The following is a 16,344-nucleotide window of genomic DNA, read 5'->3' as shown; positions in this document are numbered from 1 at the left end:
CTGTTGGGAAACATTACAAGAGATCAGTGATTCTCAAAGTGTGGTCCAGGGACAATACAAGATTTTCTCATGGATTAGCTAAGAAATAAATAAAAACTCATTCATCTAACTCAAAGAGAGCATTCCTTATAAATATAACCAACAACAATAACAACATAAAAAACTGAAAGGGATTAAAGATGACACCTGATGAAATTTTAATTAAAATGATTAAGGTATCAAGTCTTGATAAGGACCATGGAAGATAACTTGAGGATAAAACTATTGATGAATCAAGTTTCCATGGAAAATTTATAATAAAAAATGGATCTTAATTTTAGTAAATTGAAAAGGAAATGGAAATCTGTATGGTAATTTATCAAGAATTAAATTGATTTAATTGCTAAGAAGACTGCCTTTTAGATAAAAATTCATTTATTTTGTATTATTTGGGTTAGATGGTGTATTCATAATTACAGAATCAAAACATCAAGGGCAAAATTTCCACTGGCTCCAAATAGTAAGTCAAATATTCCTCACCCAGAATAGAAAATAAACACAAATCCTCAATGTGGCTTCAAGGACTAGGTTCTGGTCCCTGCTTTCAGCACATGTATCTTTGCCCTCTTGGCCTTCCTCTCTGTCTTCTGGCTGCAATAGTCTGAATAGTTCATCCTGTCTGCTTTACCTCTTCTGCTTCAGGGTCTTAGCCTCTGCTGTTCTCTACCTAGAAAGCTCTTCTGGTCCCTTTTGGCTGAGTTAGTTCTACTTCAGTAAACAAACACTTAGGTTCGAAAGCCTTTGATGACTCCCAAGACATTCCCTGTTAGTCATTCTCACAGCTTCTGTGCTTCTCCTTCAGAGCACTTACCATAGTTATAATGACAAAATTAGTTGCAATCTTTCCCAGCTGGTACGTAGGTGCTGTATTGCCAGCATCTATCACTGGGCATTGCATGAAGTAGAGACTTAATGGATGACTAAATGGGTGTCCGAAAAGAAGACCAAAGAACTGGGAGATGAGGTCTCTATTCATCCCTTCCAGATGTACTTGCTATAAAATCAGGGAACAACACAAAGCAATCAAGAGGGTTTGCCCAGGAGTTTGCAAAAGGCCAAGGAGACACAGTTCATCCCTAGTATTCTCCATGCTCATAGTAGCTTTTTTGTCCTGATTAATTTATCTGATAAATTGATGAGATCTGCCTTGATGAATATATTGCCCTTATCAGATCACCCACTGTCTGCTTAGGTGTTGGACCACATTTCTGTCATTTGGGGAATTTATTCTGTGAATCCCATAGCAGGAAGAACCATTTAAACACGTGGTCTGTTAAAGAACAGATGAAGTCTTTCCTTAAACCTCAAAGCACCAAATGACAGATTCACCTTCCCATGAGCCACTTCTATGGGGATTTGTTGAATGGTAAATTCTTCACCAACTTCATTTGCATACAGAGACTGTTCATTCGAATGGGATAAACCTGGAGAGGTCACTTCCCTCTACTCTGGGAATAGTTGTATATGAGTTAGGATCTTTGAGGTTGCAAGGAAAAGAAATGCTGAGATCACTTTAGAGGGTGTGGTTTATTAAGGATCACAAAAAAAGTACAAAATTCCACAACTATCCTAGAGCCAGATGACTTTTCATGTATACGGCCATAGGTTGGGTGTCTCTAAGTTTTATCTCTGTTTCTATGGTTTCCACCAAGGTGGCACCTGATTCTCTTTACCTCTTTCAACTGCTTTTTCTTCTTTCTACATCTTAGCTTTGGCTGGCATCCTTTTCTCTGTGTCTCTTAGTTTCCTGACCCCCTTCAGGTGGGCCTCTGTGTGTTTCATACTTAAACATCCCAAGAAAAAAGATCTGGTTCATTCAGTTTATTGCTATCTAACAAAAAGCCCCCAGGTCCTGTCAAATTCTCATCAAGGATACTACAAATCTCTGTGGCTGCCTTGGCTGAAGCAAGAATTCCTGGTGCACTTAATGTTGACCAGGGGGACAGGATCATCTGTGGCCTTAGTGTAAGGAATGCTTTGTGGCTGTTTTGTATGAAAATGAGCTGTACACATGGCCGACATTCAGAGTTTCATCAGTAGTCTAGTCAATCTGTCCAAGGCTGTGCTGTAGTTAGTAGCTCTCTTAAAGCTTTCTGGATCAAGGCAAAGTGAAAAGTAATGAAATGTATAGTTAGTTAATTACTCCCTGGTTATTACCATTCTGAGAATGGAGATCTTGGACAGGATGAAAGTGATCATTTCCCCCTCACTTTAAATGTTGGCTTAGTTGTCCCAGTGACTATGGGTGCCTGGCCATGATTGAGCTGGTTAGGTTATGGGGATGAGAAAGGTGAAATGGAGTGAGACAGTGCGTTTAAATTCTATTAGTGATGCCTTAGATCTCTGAAGATGGATGAAATCTCTTAGAGGACTTCAGAGAGACGTTTCCCTTAAGCTGTTATGAATGGATTGTCGATAAACTAAAACTGTGTTTATCAGTCCCTCTTTTAGTAAAATTAGAAGTTACTGCCTTAGTTCCTCTGATGGGTGTACTAGATTGGCACACTTGTGCAGTCCTGTATTGCAGAGGCCAGAGAGCTGAAACTATTTCCCAGGTTCCCTTGCTGTTATGGTTCAGGATAGAAATAAATCTCTACCAGTTAGATACCTTCATGTGAGGGCTGGAAGGTGGTAGGGAGACAAAGTCTATTTTCAAGCTGCTTTGGTAGTTCTTCCAGCAAGCAGAATTGTGAGAGGATGCTGTGTTGGCATTACTATTCCAGTAGTTACTCTGTGTGGAGGGGCAGCTGTGGTGACAGCGAAGGCGTCTTATCCTGTCTTCCTGCTCTCTGCATCACAGCTGTAGTGCTGTGTTCTTGATCTCAGGCTGTCCAGTGGTGATTCCTGAGTCCCACCTTTCTGATCATACAGAAAGTATGGCTCCCAAGGTGGGTCAGTTCTGTGACATCTGGGGTTTATTCCTGGAGGCCCACCTGAGAACTTGTTTCTCCATCCATCCATGGTAGATTTTTTTTTTTAAGAAGATGTTGGGGGTAGGAGTTTATTAATTAATTTATTTATTTTTGCTGTGTTGGGTCTTCGTTTCTGGGTGAGGGATTTCTCTAGTTGTGGCAAGAGGGGGCTACTCTTCATCATGGTGCGCGGGCCTCTCCCTATCGCGGCCTCTCTTGTTGTGGAGCACAGGCTCCAGACGTGCAGGCTCAGTAGTTGTGGCTCACGGGCCTAGCTGCTCCACGGCATGTGGGATCCTCCCAGACCAGGGCTCGAACCCGTGTCCCCTCCATTAGCAGGCAGATTCTCAACCACTGTGCCACCAGGGAAGCCCCCATGGCAGATTTTTGAAGCATCTGATTCCTTATATGAAAACCCTTTCTGCTTCTAAAACCTAGAGTGGTTTCTGTTTCCTACATGGGATGCTGACTGAGACAATTCCTGTGTTTATGATTGTTAGGAAGCTAAAAACAGTCACGGCCAGGCTTGTAAGCTAACATGTGAGATGAAATTCAGAAGTCATTCAGGATCTTGCCAAAACTAATTTTTACTCTTGATTTTTTTAAAATGGTTTTTAAAAATCAATTATTTTTGGCTGACCCAGAACTGAGAGTCAGAAAAGGTTTTGAGATGAAGCTGATGAGGAAGATTGAGGAAGGCCCAATATCGAGGAAGATTGAAGAAGGCCCAATATCAAGTGATATGAAAGACCACCCCTTTTCTCATGTTTATAATTTGCAATAAATTGCTTCTCTCTAGTACATGCAGAAAACATTTCTTTTCATAGTCTTACTGATTAAAAAGGTTAAATTAAATATGCTACCCAGTGAAGATTTTCTGTTATTAAAATTGTTTGTGGTCTGCTAGTAACTAGCCTTTCTAACTTTGTTCTAATGGATCAAAGTTAGCATATCACTCCCCACCTTCCCCCTTTTCAAAAATATAGATTATTTATTATTTGAATCATGACTTTATCAGATCACTTTTTTTTTTTTTTTTTTTTTACATTTTAGCCAGTTTCCCATGACAAATTGCAAACCGGATTTCTCAAGTCAATATTTTAAACGAGCAAGATTTTGACAAGGCTATTCCACAGTAAACTATTTTTTCCTTTCTGTATGTTTTATACAGAAATTTTCAAGAACAAGATAAAATTATTTATAACTTTTATTGCTCTTTACTCAGTATTTGACTCTGTGGTTAGGAACCAGGTGTAGCCTAAACTGTGTAATATTGAGCTTAGTCCTGATTCTTATGTAGAATTTACATCTTTAACACCAGTGCAAAGATCTGGGTTTGGAAGGACAGTCTCCTGAATAGTAATTATTTCAAGATGAGTAAAATAGAGATTTTTGACTACCCCCTTTCCTTTTACTTGTTTCTTAAGATTCAGTATTACTTTTAGATAAGCCAGTTGAATCCCTCCCTACTCCCCCTGAGAGTAAAAGTAATACACATTATCTGCTAATATTATCAAGCTCTAGAAATGACTTTATCAGCTCTTGATTCTCTTTTCCATTACCTAAAGGATTAGCTTAAATTCAGGCACTGTAGCTGTTAGCAACTGCTGTATCAGTTAGCAAAAACAAACCACTCCACAGCTTAGTGGCTTAAAGCAACAGCCACTAATTATTCCTCACAAACCTAGGACTGGTTGGACACTTCGGCTGATCTGGACCAGATATTGCTGTATTAGGTGGGGATTGCTTATGTAGCTGCAGCCAGCTGGCGGGTGGACTGAGAATTGGTAGGTTAGGAGGCCTCAACTGGGACAATCCTCATCCTTCAGCAGGCTACCTGGACTGGTGCTGATGGAATTGAGGGTTCCAAGAAAGCAAGCAGAAATGTGCAAGTACCTTGTCAAATTTGCTACTATCCCGTTGGCCAAAGTAGGTCACAAGGCCAAGCCCAGAGTCAGTGTAGGAGGTCAGTATCAAAAGAGTACAGGCACAAGTAGCATGAAAATTGAGGACAATAGTGCAGTCAATCTGCCATAGCTATTCAACCCCAACTACCCTTTTTTCAAGTTTTCCAATATTGATTTTCTTTGTATTCAACAATTCCACTCAGAAAGTTATCTTAGGAATATATCGGAACCAATTTACCTCGTAGGATTCACTAGAAAGCAACATTACTTAAATTAAAATTTTCTTTTGGTGTGCTACTGAGATTTTTTTTTTTTAATCCTTGAGCCACAGTGAATGGCTGGTAATATCTATATTGAAAAGATTCAGGCTAAAAATCAGTGTGGTCATTCTTTGCGTTGTAGAGCTTTGGTGTCTTACTTTTCCTTTTATTTGTATTTTGAAATAAATGAAGAACTTTTGGGAAGGCACAAATTGGTACTTTCTAAAGATATTTAGGTGTTTGCCTCAGTTAGTTCCTCAGCTTTCTCGACTTTACTGCACAGAATATCTGCACCCTGGATTCTAGTTTGAGAATATAACTTTTAACCATCTTTTATCAAGTTCTTATCAAAAGCCTAACTGTAAAAATTAACATTTGAGGGAAATTCCCTAAATTCCATGCACTCTCATTTAGATAATAAATTTTGCCCTTGGATCAAGCCAGAGCATTAACATTCTAGTTCTCTGGAGAACTGAGTTTGACAAAATGCATTTTGATATCTTATAACAAGGAATAGTAAAGGAATGGCCAAAGGTAAGGGACTCTTATCTTTACTCTAGGCCTGTTGTTGTGGGTGTCAAACATTTCGTTACACAGTTTCCTTTTTATATGACCTGTGGGGAAAACTTACCATCCAACCATTGTTTTTATTTTGTGATCTCTATGAATCTTACAACTTCTTTGTTTCTCTCTTAAATTACTAGAAACTTTGAGCCAATATGTAGCCCAGCTCTACCACCTATATGACTATGGTGTGACACTTCTGTGTACTACTCACTAGTTGGTTTTATTTTCTTGCTTCTTCTTTCTTCTTTTGTCCAGACCATCTCAACTTAAAAATTTTTTTTTATCAATTTTATTTGTTTTATGAGTCACATCAAATCCTTTATGGAATGAGATGGGGTATAAATATATTTTTTAAAGTGCTAATTTGTGGATTTACAGATGGTTTGGGGATAATTAAAGGGGTTAGAAGCTTTACTGTAGAGTGACCTTTCCCCCCCCTCCCTCCCTTCCATCTTCCATCCCTCCCTCCCTCCTCCCTCTCTTTTTCTTCCTTCCTTCCTTCCTTCCTTCCTCTCTCTCTCCCTTTCTTTCTCTCCCTCTTTCATTCTTTCTTTTCTTACTAATTTAAACCGAGGAGTTTACATTTTTGCTAGAAACACAACCACACTGCAAGTAACACAAAACCAAAGTATAAAACAAGTCTGAGGGCTTCCCTGGTGGCGCAGTGGTTGGGAGTCTGCCTGCCGATGCAGGGGACATGGGTTCGTGCCCCGGTCCAGGAGGATCCACATGCCATGGAGCGGCTGGGCCCGTGAGCCATGGCCCCTGAGCCTGCGCGTCCGTACCCTGTGCTCCGCAACGGGAGATGCCACAACTGTGAGAGGCCCGCGTACTGCAAAAAAAAAAAGTCTGAGACCTTCTTATATTACTATACATTGATTCCATTAAAAACAGTAAGGGGGATCAAAGATTGTTGTAGACATTTTTTCCTTAAGGTATACACATTAACTGATTCATGTAAGATGGTCCCAGATTTCTTTTAGTTATTTAGCCCATGAGCTAGTACTTATTTTTGTGGTTGGATTAGCAAGGATGCTTGATGGTTCAAATGTTTATCAGCCATCGTCATTCTCACTTGTCCTATTCTTAATGGTTTGGCTATTTTTGTTACAATGATTTCTACTAGGATTTTCAATAGGGTCAGTCATTAGTCTCAGGTGAATAAAATTAAGGAGGATCTTCATGTCTATTTATGTAATGGTTGGCTAGAGCAATTATGTTTTCTCATTGCTATCTGACTGAGCTGTTTTCTGTTCCTTAACAGATATTCACTTTTCTGACTCTGTTCCAAACTGCACTGCTGAGGTGAAAGTTAAGCCACATCAGGAATCCTGATGAAGAAGGAGGGGAATGGCCACCAAAAATCCCTCCCAAGAGATCTTTTTATCTCCCTACATCATCATAACAGGGCTTTTGACAACTTAGGAAAACAGCCGAGCAACACTTAGAAATTAACTTCCTGAGATGAATAAGAAAATTTATTTAGAAAGAAGAGATGCAAGGCAATATGTATTAGAAAATACAAGGCAAAATTTAGAAAATGTGAAAATATGCAATCACTTATCTCAAGATGACTCTCAAACTTTGCAAAAACTTACAAAGGAAAAAGGAAAAAATTAGCAAAATTTAGAAAATGTGAAAATGCGCAATCACTTATCTCAAGATGACTCTCAAACTTTGCAAAAAATTACAAAGGAAAAAGGAAAAGAAAAATTAGCAAGGAAAATACCTGTCTCCAAGCCCATGTACTTTCTCCTTATTTGAAATATGGAATGACTCTTAGGCCCTTACCTGGGGCCTTTGGACTGAGAATTGCAAAATAATGCAGCTCATTCCCATAAGCTTTATCATCTGGTTTCTCAGATAGAGCAAATGGGAACAGGTGTGAGAAAGAACAACCTAAGAACAATCAGACCGACAGATAATAGCCAGACAGACAAGGGCCTGAAATACTTAAAGGAGACTTGAAGAACTATAGCAACATAATCGGTGCTGTTAAGAGAAGCCACTATGTGTATCAGTGTTTTGCATTTAAGGTGATCATTGGCTATAAGTAAGCAAAATAAATAATGATGCTTGCACCTTGTCTAAGTGGTCACTGAATATGTGAAATATATTTAAGTTCTATCAAAAATGATGGCAAAATTTGAACATCTTTTGGTTCTTGGTGGGGGAGCTTCATTTGTCTGGAAAATTCATTTATAAAAACAACCTCATTCCTCTGATATTATTTATGACTGAAAGGCCATTATATTTAACATTAATTGAATGCTAGTGACATGGTTAGTGTGTTCTTTGAAGGAATGTTGTGATGGTTTTGATGCAGAATCATAACTCTTTATCACTCTCTGTGAAAGACAACTCAGGTAGTTAAATTTCTTCCGTGCAAGGTAACCGAACATTTCAGATACTTGTATTCAGTAGTTATGTGGGATGTGGCGACAGATTTTACCCTGTGCCCTCCTCCAACCTCTTCCTATAAGACTGACAACTGTATTTCATCAGAGGTAGGGTAAGGAAAATGTAGAAAAGTAGCAGAGGGAAATGAACCTTGGAAGTCTCTGAGTCAGCTACTGCTGTTGGCAACCTCTGGGCAATCTGGGGCGGGTCAGTCGCCTATTTGTTGATGTGCTGATTGAAACTCTGGGACTGCTTCTTTCCCTTAATACAAAACCAATTTTGAGCCAAGCCATTTAAGACCTTTTGAAAACTGACTCTAGAATAGCATGTGATATCCTGAGGAAAAAATAAACCATGATTTAGTAAACAGAATGATCCACAGAGTAAGGATTGCTTTATATGGTGTTCTCACAGAAACAGAGGGCACAGATGATCAAGTGTGGCCAGGGAAAAAAATCCTTGATGCACCCATGTGAGTTCCAACTTGAAATGGATTTCTGGAAGTTCCCAGCCTAGTGTTTGCTGCCCACCTGCTTTGGGAAGTGGATGGAAGAATTCTCACCAAGCCTGGGAAATAGAACGTCCACTTACCCGACGAGGTGCTAGGAGAAATTAAGAACTGTTTGTGTCATTTCATTGTGACCATGGTGTTTGGGGTTGTTCCTTCAAATTCCTTTTGCCATAGGCAGATGGCAAAAATCAAGAATGGTGGAGAGTGCTGGCCTAAGATTTGACTTCAGTTTGATTGATGATAATGATGACAAGAAAGATAGTACAGTAAAACATGCCCCACAGTGATGACAATTTGGCTTTATGGTGATTGGCAATTGAGTCCTATCCCCTGCTTGAGCCCTGTTCTTGCTACATTAATCTTGCTATATCTTGACTCTGAATTTTATAAGAATGAATATTTTGGGCCTCCCAATATTATATGTCAGGGTTTAAGGGTGATGATGGTGAGGTCACCTCTTGTTGAGCATTTACTCTGTGCCATGCGTTCCTTGTACTGAGCCCTTCATGTTTGTTGTCTCATTTAATCTTCACAGCCAGCCTGATGGAAAGCCTCTAATGACTTCACATTGGACTTAAAATAAAAACCATGCTTTACACCAGGGCTTCTAAGGCCCAACATGATCGGTTCCCATCTACTGCTTGTCCTGCTTCCTTTTTTTTTTTTTTTTTTTTTTTTTTGCGGTACGCGGGCGTCTCACTGTTGTGGCCTCTCCCGTTGCGGAGCACAGGCTCCGGACGCGCAGGCTCAGCGGCCATGGCTCACGGGCCCAGCCGCTCCGTGGCATGTGGGATCTTCCCGGACTGGGGCACGAACCCGCGTCCCCTGAATCGGCAGGTGGACTCTCAACCACTGCGCCACCAGGGAAGCCCTATCCTGCTTCTTTTTCACTCACTCTGCCACAGCCACATAGGCCTCTGTTTTGTTCTTGGAACATGCGAACTCCTTCCCTCCTTAGGGCTTTTCTACCAGCTGTTCCCTCCGCCTGGACGTCTCTTCTCCTAGACCGAAGCATGGGTGACTCCACTCGTCATTCAGGTCCCAGATTAAATCTCACCTCCCAGAAAGGGTTTCCTGGACAACTCCAATCTAAAGCATTTCTTCTATACCTCCTTCACATCACTCTGTTTTATTGTCATCATAACACCTAATGGTCCCTGAAAATTTTCATGTTGCTTAATTAAAACTATCTCTACCAATGTAATGTAAGAATTACATTCTCAGGCATGTAATCTTCCTGAGAACTTGGACCAAACATGTTCTTTGTTTTTATGTTTCCAGCTCTTAGAACAGTGCTTGGCACACAGAAGGTATTCAATCAATAAATCAACGAACCCCAATGTTTGGATCAGGAAGCTGAAGCACAGAGAGGTTATCTATTTTAGGTCACCCAGCTTCTAAAGGCTTATGCAGTATTTATTCAGGCTTAATCCTGAAGCTCATTTTCTTAACCACCATGTTTTAAGACACTGATTAAGAGATCTCTTTACATCAAACCTGGACTCATGTAGAGGTAATAGCTGAAAACTAAACTTAGATGCCCAGGAGAGGGATCCTGGTTGTGTTGTAATCTACTAACTAAGTTAATTAGTTTATTGAACCACTATGCATTAAATAGTGCCCATATTTCTCAAAAGTGCTGAATTTCAAGACTACGCATTCAGGAGAGAGCAGAGCTGGAAAAATATTTCAATTTTGTTTTAATACTTTTGATCAACATAGATGCTTTTATCTTCTTCAGCAGTTTAACTATGAAAAGTGAAGCTTAAATAGACACACAATTTAGGCTGTTCTAAATATGATTAAGGAGTTTAAGCATAAGCATAAACAGCAAATAACAAATACTGTCACTTTTTGTTATGTTCTCCTGCAAGTGTTTATTTTAAAATATGTAATCCATTTTTGACAAAAAGCACACAAGTTTGCAGGCTTTCATTACATTTGCATCATTGCAGATAATTTGGTCTGAATTATGTGTAAGGAATAAATGTAATTTCTGGGTTCCTGTAAGTGCCCTGTCATAAGCTCTCCTTAAGTCATTTCACACCCTGCAAAGTTTAATTTAAGCATGCTAGTTTTATTGGATAGGTTAAAAGGAATTAAATTAGTTTTAAAATAAATTATGCTGCAAATAATATAAATGCTAATAGGAAATGTATTCCATAACACTAACGCTATATTTCTTGAGGCTGCTGAAGCCCAGTTATTATTATCATTACAGGCAATCTTAGCTTACAAATGATCAATTTAGGAAATGAGTTTTGGTGACACAGGGGAAAGCATGTGTGTGTGTGTGTGTGTGTGTGTGTGTGTGTGTGTGTGTGTTGAGGAAGGTAGGGACAGTCCACCTTTTGTGGTCCTGCTTTCTCTGATCTCAAGATGATGTGAACTTTCCTTTGTTTCCTTGTTCTTTAGCTTGGAATCTTGGGGTGCGACTGTCCCAGTGAGTTAGCTACCTTTTTTTTTTTGCAACAGAGAGAACCAACAAGAAACTGGTGCTGGTGCAGAGGGAACTAACAAGATATTGGAGTATTGGGCATGGGTCTCCCAGAGATATCTCTCCTCCCTAAATGAAGAAGCTGTGGACGGCTGCTCATACTGCTTGGGGAAAGTAGGATGGGCTCCTTAGATCCCAAGTTGGGACTTTTATGGGTCTTTTGCCATAAAAATACTGTTGTATATTATTTTGAGAGAGTAGAAATAATGGTGTTGTTAGTAGTCTGTCTCAGATACATTCTAAGTTAATGTGTATTTGTATATTTGCAAACTGGCCCAGGAACAAATGAGAAAAAGATGTCTAGTTCTAAACAACCAGCATATAAACTGCCTCTGGGAAGAAAACCCTTTCCTAAGTTGATGGCTGCTTGTCATTCTGCACTTGACACCATTAAGTTTGTAGCTGGTGAATGTTTGTGGTCTTATAATTTCTTTTTTTTTAAATTATTTATTTGGTTGCACTGGGTCTTAGTTGTGGCTTGCAGGATCTAGTTCCCTGACCAGGGATTGAACCTGGGTCCTCTACATTGGGGGCGTGGAGTCTTAACCACTGGACCACCAGGGAAGTCCTAAGTGGTCTTATAATTTCTTGAACTTGTCTGCCAGGTTGGTCTTAGACACAGGAACGAAGTATTAACCTCATAAAGAAATCGTATTGAAATAAGCAGCATAGATCTCTAAGGTGAAACATCATACTTTCTGTCTTTACATAGGATTTACGAAAAGGGACTTACAAAAAGGGTCTGAGCTATTCAAGAGGTGAAAGAAAAAAAAGAGATGGAAGGGAAGAGGGAGGGAAAGACCAAAGGAAGGAAGGAAGAAAAAGATAGTTGGAGGGAAGAAAAAAAGAAAGAGTTGGACATGGCCTAATAATAGTTTTCACATTATTAAACCTGTTTCCTTGCCCTAATTTCCATCATCACTGCATTCATGGTGAAAGCTGTAAGTTCAATAATGTGAAATGTAACTCATTCATTCATTTGTTTATTCTGTATTATTTTTACAGACTCCTCCGTGCCTATTTTTCTCTTAAAATGTTACTAAATGGCCAGCAGAAGGTGCTCTTTCCTTAATTTAAGTCTTTCCAACCACGTCCCAAAAGGGAACAAGCTGTTTTATAAGATCAAAAACTGTGATCCAGTGAAAAGAGCTGAAGGACCTGTAGCCTCTCTTTTCTTTCCTCTTCCAAATGTTACAAAACGGAATACATAAAAGGCATAGGGGATGCAGTCTCTTTCAGCTTTTTTTGCTAAGAATAAAATCTAATCTTGATGCCTTCCTTTCTTTAGTGGAGCTACAATTATCAAGCCTGTGTCCTCTTTCATGAACTGATTTTTTTTTCAGTTGGCTACATTCTTGGAAATTCCATTTTTCCTCAATCTGTGTGTGTGTGTGTTTGTATTCTTCCTTTCTTTCTATACCAACGTTGTCCAATAGAGATATAATGCAATCTGCACGTGTAATTTAAGTTTTTCGTAGTCACATTAGAAAAGTAAAATGAAACAGGTGAAATTAATTTTAAATATATTTTATTTACTCCAGTGTATCTAGTTTTCATCATTTTAATGTATAGCCAAAATAAAAATATTAATAAGAAATTTTACATATTTTTTTGGGTATTGAGTCTTTGAAATCCGGTGTGTATTTTATGGCACAACTTAAGAGCACAACTCAACTTGGCCTGTCAGTTTCAACTGCTCAATAATTACATGTGAGCAATGGCTACAGTATTGGACAGTCATCTCTACACCTTCCCCCTTTCTTTCATCATTTCCCCATTTCTACGTAAACTGGCAGAAATCAGTGTATTACAAAATGATGCTATGTGTGCAGGGACCCTTTAGGTCTAATTATCTACTAATTTGGATCATGAAGGAAACATGACAAATGACCTGCATTGCTTTGAGAGACTGTCATCTACCAGTTTTGAGATCTTTTAATAGAATGTAAATAATATTTCTTAGCCTGTTGATTTTTAAGTGGCTCTAATTCTCTCTAGCACAATAGGAGGTGTAGATTTGACTCAAAACCTTCAATTTTATTTTTCTGAGTTTGTTTTCCAATACATGATAGGAATTACAATCTACTGCATATTTCCTATATGCCAAGGACTGTGTGCTAATTATTTACCCAGATGATTCCATTTAATTGTCACAATAGCCCTTTGGGTTAGTTACTATTATTATCACTTCTATTTTAAAGATGAGGAAACTGAGGATCGGAGGGGCTAGGGAGTTGTCCAATGTGACCCAGCTAGAACACAGCACAGGAAGGCTTTCATGCTGGCTCTGCAGGGCTCCAAATCCCAGCTTCTTTGACTTTATGCATGGTATTTTCCCAAGTTGTGAGTATATTAACTGCAAGTTTAGGATGTCGGTAAAGAGTAGAATTCTGCAAATGGAAGTAATCCTAGAGTTCCTGTAATCACACCTTTCTGTTTTATAGGAAACACACACACACACAAAACCAAACCTAAGGCTGAGGGAGGCTGAGTAGTTTCTCCTTTGAATACTCAGGTCTAGAACCCAGGCCTTCTGATTCCAAGCCCAGCCCTCTTTCCTCTGATTAGAAATATTTCCAGATTTGGACTCCAGTTTATAGGACCATTAACAATCCTCTCTAAAAATGAGGCAAGAGGTTTCAAATTCTTCTCAGGGCAAAACAGAACTGACATCAAAAGATTTGTTTGGGGTCATTTGTTTCATCGTGACTTTGATTTGGCCTTGGTCTTTATTTAGCATTTCAGTTTTATGCTCTGTGACAAGTTTGGCCATGTCGGAGGACCGTCCAAAGGTCAGAGAGCTGGCTGCTGATGATTGGATGCTCCCTCAGAAGCCAAAGTCTATTACTGTGCAGTGGAAATCCCCAGCTCACCTCTGCAGGAGTATTGTGTCCACTCTCTGGAAGTTGTGGGCATTGCAGGCTTTTCGCACCCTGTTCCCTGGGAGCCTGATGCTGGCCGTCAGCACTTCATCCTGCTGGGACCTGGGTCACGGCAGGTCGATGGCTCTCTGGTGTTCTGGGCATCCTCTTTCTCTCTCATTCAGTCAAAGATTCTGATTCTCTTTCATTTTCTCATCAGGGGCTGTGGTCTAGAGGAGAAAGACTGTTCCTGAATTTGTTAATTGTGCTATTTTGTTTTCTTCTCTGATTTGAGTACAGATCTCCCCAACATCTTGCCTAAGGCTCATGATAACTCTCATAAAGCTTTTGTTTCCAAGTAATAGCTCATGTCAACATCTATAAATAGGCTTCCTCTAATCTTGGATATACAACACATTTTTCGTATTAAACAGTATATTTAAGTATTCCTCCAACTATTACTTCTCAGCTAGTATTGAATTTGTTCCAAGAGCAACAATATTATTCAAGGCTAGAAATATCCCATCTGTAACCTGTTTAATAAGATAATTCTCTTTATCTTTATGAAAAAGGATGATCTGGGTTTAAGTTCCAGCTCTGCCACTTAGCAGGCAATGACCTTGGGCACATCGAGTAACCTCTATGAGTTTCAGTTTCCTTACCAGTAATATGAGGCTGATGATAATTACCTTCCTCATAGGATTAATATGAAGAACAAATGACACATATGAAAGTCCTCTGTAAAGTGCAAACTATTCAAACCTTAGTTTGTCACATTTTCACATATCTGTGAACACGTGAATACATATATGTTGTGGACATGATTGTTTATATGTCATGACGTAGACTTGGGCCAGTCTAGGTCATAGTTATCACTCTAGGGCAGTGGTTCTCAACTGGGGACAATTTTGTATCCCAGGGGATATCTATCTAGCAATGTCTGGAGATATTTTAGAGTGTCACTTTAGGGAGATGGTGTAGAAATTTAGTAGGTAGAGGCCTGAGACTCATCTAAACATATCTTACAATGCACAGGTTAGCTCCCACAACAAAGAATTATCTGCTTGAGAAACCCTCCTTTAGGGCATTGCTTCTCAAACTTTAGCATCTCTCAGTGTCACCTGGGAAGCTTGTTACAGCACAAATTGCTGGACTCTATCCCTACATTTTCTGATTCAGAAGGTCCAGGGTGGGGTCCAAGAATTTGCATTTCTAAGATGTTCCCAGGTGACGGTGATGTCGCTGGTCCAGGAACCACACTCTGAGAACCACTGCTGGAGATGATTCTATCAATATGCACTGGTTGATTTCAGAGGCTGCTTTGTTTAGCCTACCAAGTAAGCTAGTGTTTTTACTTGTTAAATGGTACAAAATTTGTACCAGCTAGTGGAGGAGTCTGGCTTCAGGTCCAAATCCCTTGTGTGATCTCTGTGTGATTAGAAGCAATGACAAAGCTTTGCTTGGCAGGCCTCATGGAAGGAAGCTAGCTGCCCTCCCCACTCCAGACTTGGTGCATTACAGTTTTCTGGAGGGAGTTGCATGAAAGGTCTCAGGTCCCCCCACCTCTCCATGATCATAGACATAGCCGCCTTCCTAGCCCAGGTGCCTCCATTCTAATGCCTCTTTACTGAGGGTCTTGGCTAAGACACTTCTCCTCTTGACTCACCTTTCCATTCCTAGCCTTTCCCCTTCCCCCTTTCTCCAGCTTATGGGGTCCATAAAGACAGAGGAGCCTCTGGTTTAGGGCTCCTTTTGCTTGTGAGTTGATTTCTCTGACTGTCCTGCATGTCATATGAGCCTCACCTGTGTTGTTTCGTGGTGGACAATGGAACAGAGGGGAGCTGAAGCCTTTCTCTTTTGCCTCTTACTTGCACTGTCATAGTAAGTGAATAAAGCCTTGATTGTTACTCTCAGTTTGACTCATTGTCCTGACCCCCTTGAAACCTGATTGTTCAACAGTACATATTAAGTATTCTCCTTTACTTCTCTCCTCAACCCATGTGCTGTCAATACAAATGTTATAGTAAAAATATGTGGTGTCACTGTCTACTCCAGAGAAACAATTCTCAACCTTGGCTGTACATTGATATTACCTGGGGATCTTATTAAAATGCAGTTTCTAAGTCAGTAGGTCTGAGGTGGGGCTTGAGATTCTGCATTTCTGCAAAGCTCCAAGATGATGTCAATTCTGCTGGTCCAGGGAGCACACTTTGAGCGGCAAGACTAAAGTTTCAAGGAAGTAATGATTTCATTAAGAGAATTACCATAAATACACAGACATACAGAACAATTACAGTGATGCCACTCAGTGGTATCAGCTGTTTCTAATATTAAAAAATGAGGTGATTTTAGAACAGTGGTGCTCAACCCAGGTGCATTTGAGGAGCTTA

This window comes from Mesoplodon densirostris, chromosome 5 (assembly GCF_025265405.1).
Source record: "Mesoplodon densirostris isolate mMesDen1 chromosome 5, mMesDen1 primary haplotype, whole genome shotgun sequence".
In the NCBI taxonomy this organism is placed as follows: domain Eukaryota; kingdom Metazoa; phylum Chordata; class Mammalia; order Artiodactyla; family Ziphiidae; genus Mesoplodon; species Mesoplodon densirostris.
This window is presented reverse-complemented; position numbering follows the sequence as displayed.